Genomic DNA, 14,055 nt, shown 5'->3' on the forward strand with positions numbered 1-14,055 from the left:
AACTCAAACTCCTCCTCGGTTCCTCCAGGCTCAGGAAACCCTCCTCAATGACAAGATCCCCAAATCTCTCAATCCCTGCCTGCTGCCACCACCTAAAGCCTCCGAAGAAAACTTGCGATCACAGTTTGGTGACCGTACCGATGCCCCCTCCAGTCTCATGTGTTACCTACATTGCCTGCACACTCTCAGGGCTGCCACTACCAGTGGACCTGTGGAGTAACGAGCCGGCGAGAACGGCAGATGTGCCATTAACAGAGCCTTCAAACTCGTGCGCTTGCAAGATTCCGCCTCCACTCGCTCCCACACAGACTCCTCCCCCACTCATCGAAATATTGGCTGCCCAGTAATAGTTAATAAAGTTCGGAAGGGCCAAGCCCCCCTCACATCACCCCCGCTCAAGAAGGACCTTCTTCACCCTCGGGGCTTTCCCAGCCCATCTCTTTCATCTTTCCTACAGGACTTCTCTGCCTGGGATTCATAAAATGCAGTGGTGGCCTCATGAATGGCACTAGTCTATAGATCTGTTTGCAATTTTTATAATTCTGTTCAGCATTTTGGCTCTGAGCGCTGCTCTATATTGGGCTCGCCTTTCTCCTGCACTGTTCACACAGGGTTCGCCGCTCTCTTCCCACGCTATTCCACACAGCTTTTATTCCCCATTGTTCTCTTCGACTCTCACTCACTCTGCACTTCATCCCCCGCTGTTCCAGCCAACTCGAGTGAACTCCCACACTATCTCCGCACTTTTGAATAACACTCGTAAGACCATCAATAGTGGTTTTGGGACTTCTGGTTGCGGCTATGCCTGGGTAGGTCGCACGTTTGGCAGCTCCCGCCAAAAACGGACTTTTGGGCCCTTTTGAGGAGCCCCAGCGGCACATGGACAGCAATTCCAGGAGTGGGAAGGCAGCAGTAAGGTTCCCCTGAGCATTGTATGGAGTGGAGCGAGTAAAAAAAGTGGTTTTGGAGAAGAGAGGAGAGCGGGTGTGGAAAAGTAAGATGGCGGCAGGTGGAGACCAGGCAGCGTGGGCGCAACGGTAGCGGGAGCAGCAGGAGTTCCTGAAAAGCTGCTTTGCGGAGCTGAAAGCAGAATGCTGGCCCCAATGAAGGCATCGATAGAGAAGCTGGTGGAGACCCAGAAGGCCCAAGGGGCGGCAATCCGAGAGGTGCAGCAGAAAGCCTCTGAAAATGAGGACGAGACTCTGGGCCTGGCGGTGAACGTGGAGGCGCAGCACAAGAAGTGGCAGGAAAAGTTTGAGGACCTGGAGAATAGGTTGAGGAGGAAGAATCTCCTGATTCTAGGTCTCCCTGAAGGGGTGGAGGGGTCCGACATTGGGGCATATGTAGCCACAATGCTGAATACGTTAATGGGCGTGGGAGCCTTCCCGCGGTCCTTGGAGCTGGATGGGGCTCACAGAGTCCTGGCAAGGGGGCCTAAAGCCAATGAGCCGCCAAGGGCTGTAGTGGTGAGGTTTCACCGCTTCATGGACAGGGAGTGCGTCCTATGAAGTGCCAAGAAGAAACGGAGCAGTAGGTGGGAGAATATGGAGATCCGTATTTATCAAGACTGGAATGCAGAGCTGGCTAAGAAGAGGGCTGCATTCAACCGGGCCAAGGCGGTGCTCCACCGAAAGGGGCTGAAGTTCGGGCTGTTGCAGCCAGCGCGATTGTGGGTCACGTTTCAAGATCGCCATCACTATTTTGATAAGCCGGATGAGGCGTGGACCTTTATATAAAACGAGAAGTTGGACTCGAACTAAGAGTTTGATGTGGGGTTGGGTTTGTTTTTTTGTTTTTGTGTGGGAAAGCTGGGGAGTGAGAAGGGGTGAGTGGATGTGATATGTGCGTTTTGCGGGCATCGGTACTGTTTTGCAGGGGCCGGTCCCAGTGAGCAGGGGGTGGGGGGGCAGGAGGCCCTGTGTCATGGGGAACTGGGGTGAGGTTGAAGGAGAAAAGGAGATGCGCCATAGGGGGCAGGGCCAGCCCAGGTGGAAAACGTGGGCTTTTCCCCGTGCTGAGGAAGTTGGGGGGGGGGGGGGGGGGGGGGCCTGAAGGGAGGGGCTGGGGGAGAACTGGGTTGCTGCAGTACTGACCGAAGGGGAGCTGGAGGTAAAAGGGAGAGTCGGGGCGGGGGTTCGCCGCCTGGGGGACTGGAGGCGCGGGCACGTGGCTGGCCTAAGAAAGGGGATGGCTAGTCGGGGGGGGGGGGGGCCGGGTGTTCACGCACTTAAAGGGACTGAAGGCAGACATCGTTATGCTTCAGGAGACACACTTGAAGGTGGCAGATCAGATCAGGCTGAGAAAGGGATGGGTAGGGTAGGTCTTTCATTCAGGGCTGGATGCGAAGAACAGAGGGGTTGCAATACTGGTGAGGAAGCGGGTGTCGTTCAAGGCACTGAATATTGTAGTGGATAATGGAGGTCGATACGTGATGGGGAGTGGTAGATTGCAGGGGACCCAGTGCCCCGAATTGGGGATCAAGGACGGGTGAGAGGCCAGCTGCGGCCAAGGTGCTAAGGGGGTTTATGGACCAGAGTTTGGGGGGGGGGGGGGGGGGGGGGGGGGGGGGGGGGGGGGTGGGGGGGGGGGTATGCCAGGCCGGTGGCCAGAGTTCTCTTTTTTCTCCCATGCACATAAGGCCTATTCACGGATAGACTTCGTGATGAGTAGGGCACTGATCCCAAGAGTGGAGGGAACGGAATATTCGGCTACAGCGATTTTGGACCACGCCCCACACTGGGTGGAGTTCCAGTTGGGGGAGGAGGGGGACCAGCGCCCGCTGTGGCGCCTGGATGTGGGACTGTTGGCGGATGAGGAGGTTTGTGGGCATGTCCGGGGGTGCATTCAGAGATACATAGAGGCCAATGCTAATGGGGAGGTGCAGGTGGGTGTGGTTTGGGAGGCTCTGAAGGCGGTGGTTAGGGGAGAGCCAATTTCAATTAGGGCTCACAGGGAGAAGAGAGAGAGGATGGAGAGGGAGAGGTTGGTGGGGGAGATAGTAAGGGTGGACAGGAGCTATGCAGAGGCCCCCGAAGAGGGGCTGCTGATGGAGCAACGGAACCTCCAAATGGAATTAGATTTATTGACCACGGGGAAGGCAGAGGCTCAGTGGAGGAAAATGCAGGGGGCAGTATACGAGTATGGGGAGAAGGCAAGTCGGATGCTGACGCATCAGCTATGTAAGAGGGAGGCGGCGAGGGAGATTGGAGGAATCAGGGATGGGGGGGGGGGGGGGAGAAATACGGTGCAGAGTGCGGTTAAAATAAATGAGGTATTTAAGGATTTCTATGGGGACCTGTACAAGTCAGAGCCCGGGGGGGGGGGGGGGGGGGGGGGGGGGGAAGAAGAGGGGATGCGGCGGTTCTTAGATCAACTGAGGTTCCCGAGGGTGGAGGAGCAGGAGCAGGTGGCTGGCCTCTGGGCCCCGATGGGGCTGGAGGAGCTGGTTAAGGGATTGGGGAGCATGCAGGCGGGCAAGGCCCCGGGACCGGATGGGTTTCGGTTGAATTTTGTAGGACGTATGTGGATCTGTTGGGCCCGTTGCTGGTGAGAACCTTCAATGAGGCGAGGGAGGAAGGGACCATGCCCCCAACAATGTCTCGGGCGCTGAACCTGAAGCGGGACAAGGACCCACTGCAGAGCGGTTCGTATAGGCCGATCTCGCTCCTTAACGCAGATGCCAAGTTGTTGGTGAAGGTCCTCATTACGAGGATTGTGTCCTGGGAGTGATACACGAGGACCAGACGGGGTTTGTGAAGGGCAGGCAGTTAAATGCGAATGTGCAGAGGCTCCTGAACCTGATTATGATGCCCTCGGTGGGGGTGGGGGGGAAGAGAGAAGCGGAGGTGGTGGCGGCTATGGACGCGGAGAAGGCCTTTGATCGGGTGGATTGGGAGTACCTATGGGAAGTGCTTAGCAGGTTTGGGTTTGGGGAAGGGTTCATAGGGTGGGTCAGGTTGTTATCCAGGGCCTCGGTGGCGAGCGGGTCTACGAACCGGCGGAGATCGGAATATTTCAGATTGTATCGGGGGACAAGACAGGGGTGTCCCCTGTCCCCTTTGCTGTTCGCGCTGGCAATTGAGCCGCTGGCCATGGCATTAAGGAAGTCTAGGAACTGGAGGGGGTTAGTCCGTGGAGGGGAGGAACACCAGGTGTCGTTGTATGCTGATGACCTGTTTGTTGTATATTGCAGATCCAGTAGAGGGGAAGGCGGAGGTTATCTGGATCCTGAGGGAGTTTGGGGACTTCTCGGGCTACAAGCTCAACATAGGGAAGAGTGAGCTCTTTGTAGTGCATGCAGGGGGGCCAGGAAAGGGGGCTAGATGAGCTGCCGTTGAAGAGGGCGGAGAGGAGCTTTCGATACCTGGGTATCCAGGTAGCTAGCAGCTGGGGGGGCCCTGCATAAGCTTAATTTGGCACGGTTGGTGGACCAGATGGAGGAAGACTTTAGGAGATGGGATGTGTCGCCACTTTCCCTGGCGGGTAGGGTGCAGTCGGTCAAGATGACGGTCCTCCCGAGGTTCTTGTTCGTGTTCCAGTGCCTGCCTATCCTAATCCCCAAGGATTTTTTCAAGCTGGTAAGCAGGAGTATTATGGGGTTTGTATGGGCGAGCAAGAACCCCAAGGGTGAAGAGGGTGTTTCTGGAGTGCAGTCGGGACAGGGGCGAGCTGGCGCTGCCGAATCTGTGTGGTTATTATTGGGCAGCGAATGTGGCAATGATCCGTAAATGGGTAATGGAGGGAGAGGGGGCGGCGTGGAAGAGGCTAGAGGCGGCATCTTGTGTGGGTACTAGCTTGGTGACGGCACCGCTGCCGCTACCACCGACGCGGTACACCACGAGCCCAGCGATGACATTGAAGGTGATATCGGGGTGAGGTGGGGTCCTCAGTTTGGTCCCCGATACGGGATAATCATAGGTTTGTGCCGGGCAGGACGGATGGGGGGTTCCTAAGTTGGCAGCGGGCAGGAATTAAAAGGATGGGAGACCTGTTCATAGATGGGACTTTTGCTAGCCTGGGGGCGCTGGAGGAGAAATTTGGGTTGCCTCCCGGAAACGCTTTGAGATATATGCAAGTGAGGGCGTTTGAGAGACAGCAGGTGAGGGAATTTCTGTTACTTCCAGCACGAAGGATTCAGGACAGGGTGATTTCGGGTGTATGGGTTGGAGAAGGCAAGGTCTCGGCGATTTATCAGGAGCTGCAGGAAGCGGAGGAGGCCTCGGTGGAGGAGTTGAAGGACAAGTGGGAGGAGGAGCTTGGGGAGGAGCTGGAGGAGGGTCTGTGGGCTGATGCCCTGTGCAGGGTCAATTCCTCCTCCTCCTCCTCTTGCGCCAGGCTCAGTCTAATACAGTTCAAAGTAGTAAATAGGGCGCATATGACAGTTGTTTTGTTAAAAGGAGGCGTTTCCCCCACTTTTGTATTTACTTGTTAAATGGGGTTAATGTACCTTGTTTGATTTCCTATGTACAATTTTTTTTTTCCTTTCTGGAGTGTTTGGTTGAAAATTTTGAATAAACATTTAAGAAAAAAAAAAGTGGTTTTGGAATTCTTAAAATCACAGGGGAAAAGTCAATAGGCACTTGGAGAGTTTTAAATCAATTAAGGAGAATCAGCGAAGATTTGGAAAGGTAGATCATCGTTGACTAATTGAATAGAACTTTTTAATGCAATAACAGGAGGCATCAGTCTTCACGGTGGACGACACCAGTGGGATACCAGAATTTCAGGAGAATCGGGGGCAAGTTGAGTATAGTGGCCACTGAGGAGAAGGTTCTGAGGAAACTGAAAGGTCTGAAGATGGATAAATCACCTGGACCCAGAGTTTTAAAAAGAGTTAGTTGAGGATATTGTGGAGGGATTGGTGGTGATTGTCATAACATACACGCAGGTATATGATGGTGCACAGACAGGCAGTGATTGACACACAGGGTGACCAGTGAACACAGAACACAGCAGCCAATCACCAGACAGGACACGACCACTATAAAGCCAGAGGGCACTAGTTTTCCCGCTCTCTTGGGATGCAGCCTCTGAGACAGTCAGAGCCCATGAGCAGCAACTAGAACATACACCATGTGGTAGTAAGATAGTCTGGTCAGGTTAGCCTCAGGTCTCCAGTCAAGTCAGCATAGTGTCAACCCACAGTTAAGGTATGTATGATAGTTAAGAGTGCAATAAAATCGAGTTGCATTTCTTCAAGTGTTGGAAGCCTGTCTCTCTCACGACTGCAGTAAACGCAGTCCTCGCAGACCTGGCATACCCAACACATCGGTGATCTTTCAGGAATCACTGGAGGCAGGGAGGATCCCAGAGGACTGGAAAACAGCTACTGTAACACCCGTTTCAGGAGGGAAATTACAGGCCAGTTTGCCTGACTTCAGTCACTGGTAAAATTTTAGATTCCATTATTAAAGATGAGATTGCAGAGTACTCAGAAGTGCATGATAAAATAGGACCGAGTCAGTCTGACAAATCTGTTAGAATTCTTTGAGGTGGTAACAAGGAATTTAAGCAAAGGAAAACCAGTGGCCGTGATCTAATTAGATTTCCAGACGGCCTTTGACAAAGTGCTGTATAGGAGGCCATTAAATAAGAGACCACGATGTTAAGGGCAAGACCCAGGCATGGATAGAGGATTGGCTGACTGGAAGAAGGCAGAGAATGGGGATAGAGGGGTCTTTTTCAGGATAGCAGCTGGTGACCTCAGGGGTTAGTGTTGGGACCACAATTTTTCACAATATACATGACGATCTGGAAGAAGGAACTTAGGGCACTGTTGCTAAGTTTGCAGATGATACAATGATATGCAGAGGGACAGGTAGTATTGAGGACGCAGTGGGGCTGCAGAAGGTCTTGGTCAGGCTAGGAGAGTGGGCAAAGAAGTGGCAGATGGAATATAATGTGGAAAAGTGTGAGGTTATGCACTTTGGAAGGAGAAATGGAGGCATAGACTATTTTCTAAATGGGAAGATGCTGAGGAAATCAGAAGCACAAGGGGACTTGGGAGTCCTTGTTCACTTAAGGTTAACATGCAGGTTCAGTCGGCAGTCAGGGAGGCAAATGCAATATTAGCATTCATGTCAAGAGGGCTAGAATACAAGACCAGGGATGTACTTCTAAGGCTGTTTGACACTCTGGTCAGACCCCATTTGGAGTATTGTGAGCACCCATATCTAAGGAATGATGTGCTGGCCTTGGAATGGGTCCAGAGAAGGTTCATAAGAATGATCCTGGGAATGAAAAGCTTGTCATAGGAGGAACAGTTGAGAACCCTGGGTCTGTATTCGTGGAGTTTAGGAGGAGAGGGGATCTTATTGAAACTTACAGGATACTGCGAGGCCTGGATAGAGTGGACGTGGAAAGGATGTTTCCACTTGTAGGGAAAACTAGAACCCAAGGGCACAGCCTTAGACTGAAGAGACGATCCTTTAAAACGGAGAGGAGGCAGAATTTCTTCAGCCAGAGGGTGGTGCATCTGAAGAACTCTACCACAAATCATTGAGTGTCTTTAAGACAGAGATAGTATAGGTCCGTGATTAATATGGGGATCAGGAGTCATGGGGATGAGAAACATATCATCCATGATTGAAAGGCGGAGCAGACTCAATGGGCTGAATGGCCTTATTCTGCTCCTATGTCTTATGAAGAATTGAATGCAGTGGATGTTGGTGGTTTGGATTGTTAGATGTTTTAGTTGCTGTGAAATGAAGAGTCTAAAGTTCTTTTTCCTTTTCACCAAACATAATTTATTTCACTTCCACAGCCTCTGCACAAAGCTCTTAACAACACACCACCTCCCAGGAGGCCACCTGAAGCCCCTTTACATATCAGTGTCAATTAATGGATACTTAACATAAATGAGACAAGTAATTGCAATGTCTCTTAACCCATTACTTAACAGTCTCCCCTGGGACTTCCGGTGACGGCGGGCGGGAGGCAGCCACACATTGGAGGGCTCCCGTTCAGAACGGCATTTTCGGGGAGCAACGCCCAGTCCTAGGGCCAGCGACGGCAGTAAAGGTCGGGAGATAGCGCAAGGAGAAGAAGGATGTCAAAAAACACCAAAAAAACGGCCGGGAAAAAAGCGGCTGAAAGTCCGTTGGAGGGGGGGAAAAGGTCACCGCGGGGTCAACAAAGAAGATGGAGGCTGGAGCACCAGGGGAGGCCGCAGTGCTTACGGTTGAAGAACTAACTAAGGTGATGGCTGCGGAATTCCAAAAGTAGTTGGCACAGATTGAGAAATGTATGGAGATGGTGAGGAAGGAGATGCGGGAGGTTTTGAATGTGCTGGTGGAGGGGGCGGTTTCCCCGGTGAAGACGACGGTGGTGAGCGCAGTGGCGGAGGTGCGAGAGCAAGGGGAGGCGCTGAAGGAAGTGGAGGAGACGGTACTGCAGCACGGTGATCAACTTGCGTCGATGGGGAAGGAGATGCAGAAGGTGATGGACACGAACAATAATCTGCGAGGAAAAATGGAAGATCTGGAAAACAGATCCAGGCAACAGAATTTGAGGGTCGTGGGGCTGCCCGAAGGAGTTGAAGGACCGAAGCCAACTGAGTATTTTGCCGCGATGCTGGCAAAACTACTGGGGGAGGGGGAGGACCCCTCCCAATATGAACTGGATCGGGCTCATCGGTTGTGGAGGCCTGTACCAAAGGCGAGTGAGCCGCCAAGGGCAGTGACTCTGTGCTTCCGTAGGTACAGTGTGAAGGAGAAGGTCCTGAGCTGGGCCAAGCAGAAGCGGGTGGTGCAGTGGGCTGGAATACGTGTATACCAGGACTTTACGGTGGAGCTGGCGAGGAGGCGGGCTGCCTTCAACCAGGTGAAGAGGGCACTGTACATTGGCAAGGTGCAGTGTGACATTGTATATCCAGCGAAGCGGAGGGTGACTTACAAGCTCAGGGACTTTTATTTTGGAACGGAGGAAGCAGCGGAGGAGTTTGCGAAGGCAGAAGGACTGTGGCAGAACTGACAAATTGAGGAATGGTCATGTGCCGATGTAACCTCATGACTGTATTTTCTTCTTTTTTGTATCACTGCGCGCGGGGGTAGAGGCTAAAGGAGCCAATGTTGCATATATTTGGACAAGGGAAGGGATGGGACTTTCATTCGAAAGGAGGGCTCTTTGGGGTGTAGGTGGATATGCAGGGTTTGTGTGCTAAAAGGGGATCTTTGGGCTTTCCTAGGGCCGGGCAAGGGGGGAAAGGGACCCGGGCGGGGGCCTCCACGCTGGCCGGTTTAAGCCGGCCAGTGAACGGGAGTGAGGTTGGGGGGGGGGGGGGGCGGGGCGGCTGCGGCCATCGGAGCCTGACAGAACAGGGTCCGAGTGGTCTAGCCGGGGTGGAAAGGTGGGGGGAGGGAACCGAGGTTGGGGGAGGGAACTGAGGTTGGGAGGAGGAGTTTTACAAGAGGCAGTGGACAGGAGGAGCTGGAGACTGGGGGGGGGGGGGGGGGGGGGGGGGAGAAAATCATGCACAGTACTCTCTTAGAGGCTGGATGGCGTTGGTGGGGGGGGGGGGGGGGAGAAGAGCCGTCTAGATTAAGGGTGACTACGGGTAATCCCTGATTCCTTTTTGTCATTTGTTTATGTAAACATGCGGGTTGAGGTTTGGGGGTTGGTGGGCGGATGGGATCGTTGTTATTATGGGGATTGACATATCTTGTTCATTATCGTTTATTGTTGATGGGTGTAAATGTGGGAGAAAACGTGAAAAAGGAGAATAAAAATTGAAAAAAAAAACAAAAAACAGTCTCCCCTTCCTTGGAGAAAAAAATAATTAGGTGAAAACAAAATTTCAAGGAACTCAAAAACACACATGTTCCCCCCCCCCTTTTTTTTGTTTGGACGGGAAAGAAGAAAAAAAAAGTCACAGAAACAAGCACCCTTCATTCACAATATCCAAAGGTTTCTGTGAACTCGCCCCTCTTTTCGTAAAACAGTCTGACAGTTGATAGCTCCTGTCGACCCATTTAATTTTTGTTATTTCCCCTCTGTCCAACATCTGCTTCAAACTTGCGATGTCTATCCGTAACCTCTTTTCATTGAGTGCACATTTTCCCACAGGGATTTATTGTCAATGTGACAGTCAATAGGTATATTACCCAAATCCCCTCATCCCAAAATTTCTGTCAATATCATACTTATATAAAAAGCCATATCCACCGCCTCTACAAGGCTTAACGTCTCAGCAGCCAAAGTGCTTTTTACCACTCTCCTCATTTTCTGTTTCCCACACAAGTGGGCAACATTTACCATTGTTCCCCAAAAGGAAAATCATAAAACCTCCTGCGCTTGAAACCCCATCACATAAATTTGCATAGGACGCATCACTATGAACGATGAGTTTCAAGTGCTTAAGGTCACCTAAAACCGGGAACTTCAAAACACACTCCTGCATTTTCAGTTTGGCCAACGCTTTATTTGCTCTTATTATGTCTTCCACTTCGGGATCATTCATTTTGTACTCAACTGTAAGACATCAAAACTCACGTCCGGTCTAGTCTGCCTGCCTAACCAATTCAGTTGCCCAATTAAACTTCGCAGTTGCTCTTTTTCTATCTTTGAAACCATTGTCTTTTTGTGAAACTAGGCCACGACTAATTGTTATTGGGGTGATGCTTTCCAAATAAGATTGCTGACGTAAAGTTGCCCCTAACTTAGTCTGTCCGATTTCCAGTCCAATATATTTAAATGCACCGGAAGCCTGACTTCCAACCCTGAATTCTTTCCTCAAACCAGAGATTACAATAGCTTCAAAATCACTAGTCCCTCCCCACAAAAAAATCATCGACATGCATCATAAAAATGTCAGAAAGATTTCCTTTATAGTGCCAGTAAAACATTGCCGGATCTGCTTTCAACTGGCAACTGCCTAACTTTAACAAAACTGACCTTACCGAAAAATACCAGACTCTAGATGCATCATTTAATCCATATACACATTTGTTCAACTTCCAGAGTACCCCTTCTGTGTTAGCTGCTTCTTTAGGACAGAGAAAAATGTCTCTCTGGAGCCGATGCCCCTGTAAAAAGGCAGCTTTTATATCTATAGATTTGCATTCCCATGTCTTTGTGGCTAATAGAGCCAAGATGATCTTTAAAATAACCTTTCCTGCTGTAGGTGAATCTACCCTTAAATCCTGATCTTCTAAGTTTTCTTCAAATCCCCTTGCCACGAGCCTGGCCTTTGCCTTATAAGTTCCATCCGGAAGAACATTTTCCGTGCAAATCCATCTGTGGGATAGAGCTCTTTGTCCCCTATCCGGTACTTCCGTGTATACCCCAAATTCACTCCAACTATGTAATTCTTGCTATTTAGCTTCTTCAATAAACTTTTCCATCTAATTTATTTGAAGCCACCAAAATCTCACGTGCACGTGGGCTTCTACTCCTATTAGTATTCGTAGTCTTACTCATGTTCCGAGATCTTGACAAACTACATCCCCTCTCCCGCCTGGTATCACGTTCTGTACTGTTACTGCTTGATCTTTCCCTTCTGCTGTGGGATGTCCTCGACCTTTTCCTGCAGACCTGTTCACTATCCGATGTACTATCTGAACTGGCACTGCGTTTCTGTGCCCTCCATTTTTTGAACTTTGTTTTCCCAATCCATTGTCTTGACTCCTTCCCCTGAATGCTGTACATTCAACCTATGTTTATACTTTCCAGTGGCCTTCCCTGCTCTACTAATAACAGTTGCATCCTTCCATTGACTAGACCCTTCAGGCAAGTATCTCACTTTTGTACCAACTTTTGGCAGTTGCCCTTTCGGAAAAATGGCCTGTTTTAATTCACCAGAAGTGTTGTGTTCCTCCACAGAAACCCGGTCTATATCAGTTAATTGGTCCTCATAGTTCTGTAACAATGCGTACCAGATGACTCTGGTTCCTCGTCATGTCTGTCTGCTCTGTCTAAATTTGAAAATTTGTAATCTGTACCCATTATCCTTGATGAATGTACCCTAACAGTTTGATTACCATGTTGCAAAATAATTGTTTTGCCATCTATGCCTATGATCTTCCCTGGGCCTTTCCATTCATTAGAATTGTCTCTCTTATAGTATACCATGTCTCCTTGCTGAAAAACGGCATCTGATGGCCGTACGTTATGTCTTAAAGCTCTGCGAATTCTTTGAGACTTCTGCTTCCAAAAAAGCTTTTCTACTGCTATGTAATGCATTTAAATGTTCAGCAAAACCAGAGCTAATTGTAGTCCCCTCCCAAGCTGGAAGCTGGTCATCCAAAATGGATGGAATTTTAGGATTTCTACCAAACACTAATTGATAAGGACTATAGCCCCCAATCATCTGCAATGAATTCTTTGCATGTACTGCCCATGCTAAAGCTGAATTTAGCCTGCAATTTGGTCGATCTGCCAAAATTTTCCTAAGCATGTCATCGATGACAGCATGATTTCTTTCACAGACACCATTACTAAATGGGCTTTCTGCAGCCGTATTCATAACTCTGATATTCATGTTTTCACACATTTCCCTAAACTCATCATTAGCAAATTCTCCCATTGTCCGTAAGGAATTTTGCCAGTGGACCCACTCCTGTCCCTATCCATTTTTCCACGATTTGATCCAGAATTACTCTCTTTTCTTTACTTCGTACAATCGTTGATTGACTAAATCTGGTTGCTAAATCTACAAAATGCAAAATAAATATATTATTTGCTTTATCCCAGATCTTAAGGTCCATGGCCACAATGTTGTTAAAATCCCTGGCCAAAGGTAGGGTTACTATCGGTCGTGCTGGTGTCCTTCTGTACTTCCTACAAACTTCACAGCGGTCACTAACCTGTTCTATCAGTTTAGTATAGTCGTCATCCCTTACCCCTGCATACTTTAATAAATTTTTAAGCCTCCGAGGAGACGGATGTGCAAATTGCCTATGCAGTTTTAATACCACAAGCTTTTTATCAGCTAAAGTCCCATTTTCAACTGCCATTAATACATCCATTTTTTAAAAAAAATAATTTTTATTAAAAGGTTTTCATAAAATATCAATAAAAATAAGAAAAAAAGAACCCAACAGGGTTAAGCACAAAACACAATCTAAAAAAGCAACCCCTCAAAACCCATCCCCCCTGTACATAAATAACAAATTAACATTAACACCCCGACTTAACAACACGTGTATACACCCCCTCAGACCCTCCAGTGTAAATAATATAAACAAAAATAAAGTAAACCGCCCCCCCCCCGGAGCTGCTGCTGCCATTGACCAATGTCTATCGTTCTGCCAGAAAGTCTAAGAACGGTTGCCATCACCTAAAGAACCCTTGTACCGACCCTCTCAAGGCGAATTTCACCCTCTCCAATTTAATGAACCCTGCCATATCGCTGATGCAGGATCCCACGCTTGGGGGCCTCGCATCTTTCCACAGAAGGGGAGTCCTTCGCCGGGCTACCAGGGACGCAAAGACCAGAATTCCGGCCTCTTTCGCCTCCTGCACTCCCGGCTCCTCTGCCACCCCAAATATTGCGAGCCCGAAGCCCGGTTTGACCCTGGATCCTACCACCCTCGACACCGTCCTCGCTAAGCCCTTCCAAAATTCCTCCATCACTGGGCATGCCCAGAACATATGGGTGTGATTTGCTGGGCTCCCTGAGCACCCAACACACCTGCCCTCACCCCCAAAGAACCGGCTCATCCTTGTCCCGGTCATGTGTGCCCTGTGCAGCACCTTAAACTGTAGGAGGCTGAGCCTCGCGCACGAAGCGGAAGAGTTCACCCTCCCTAGGGCATCTGCCCACGACCCCTCTTCGATCTCCTCACCCAACCCCTCCTCCCACTTACCTTTCAACTCCACCATCGAGGCCTCCTCCTCCTCCTGCATCACCTGGTAAGTTTCCGATATCTTCCCCACTCCCACCCCCCCCCCCGAGAGCACCCTGTCCTGTGCAGTGTGTGGCAGTAGCTACGGGAATTCCACCACCTGCCGGCTGGCAAACGCCCTTACCTGTAAGTACCCAAAGGTGTTCCCTGGGGGGAGCCCGTACTTCTCCTCCAGCTCACCCAAGCTCGCGAACTTCCCGTCCACAAACAGGTC

At 50.1% G+C, this 14,055-nt stretch overlaps 1 protein-coding gene across 3 annotated transcripts in view; it reads right to left on the minus strand.

Moving 5' to 3' along the window:
• ska1 (spindle and kinetochore associated complex subunit 1) overlaps positions 1–14,055 on the minus strand; it is an 80,237-nt gene that overhangs the window by 52,993 nt on the left and 13,189 nt on the right. The window lies entirely within an intron of this gene.

Source organism: Scyliorhinus torazame, chromosome 3, assembly GCF_047496885.1.
Source record: "Scyliorhinus torazame isolate Kashiwa2021f chromosome 3, sScyTor2.1, whole genome shotgun sequence".
Classification (NCBI taxonomy): domain Eukaryota; kingdom Metazoa; phylum Chordata; class Chondrichthyes; order Carcharhiniformes; family Scyliorhinidae; genus Scyliorhinus; species Scyliorhinus torazame.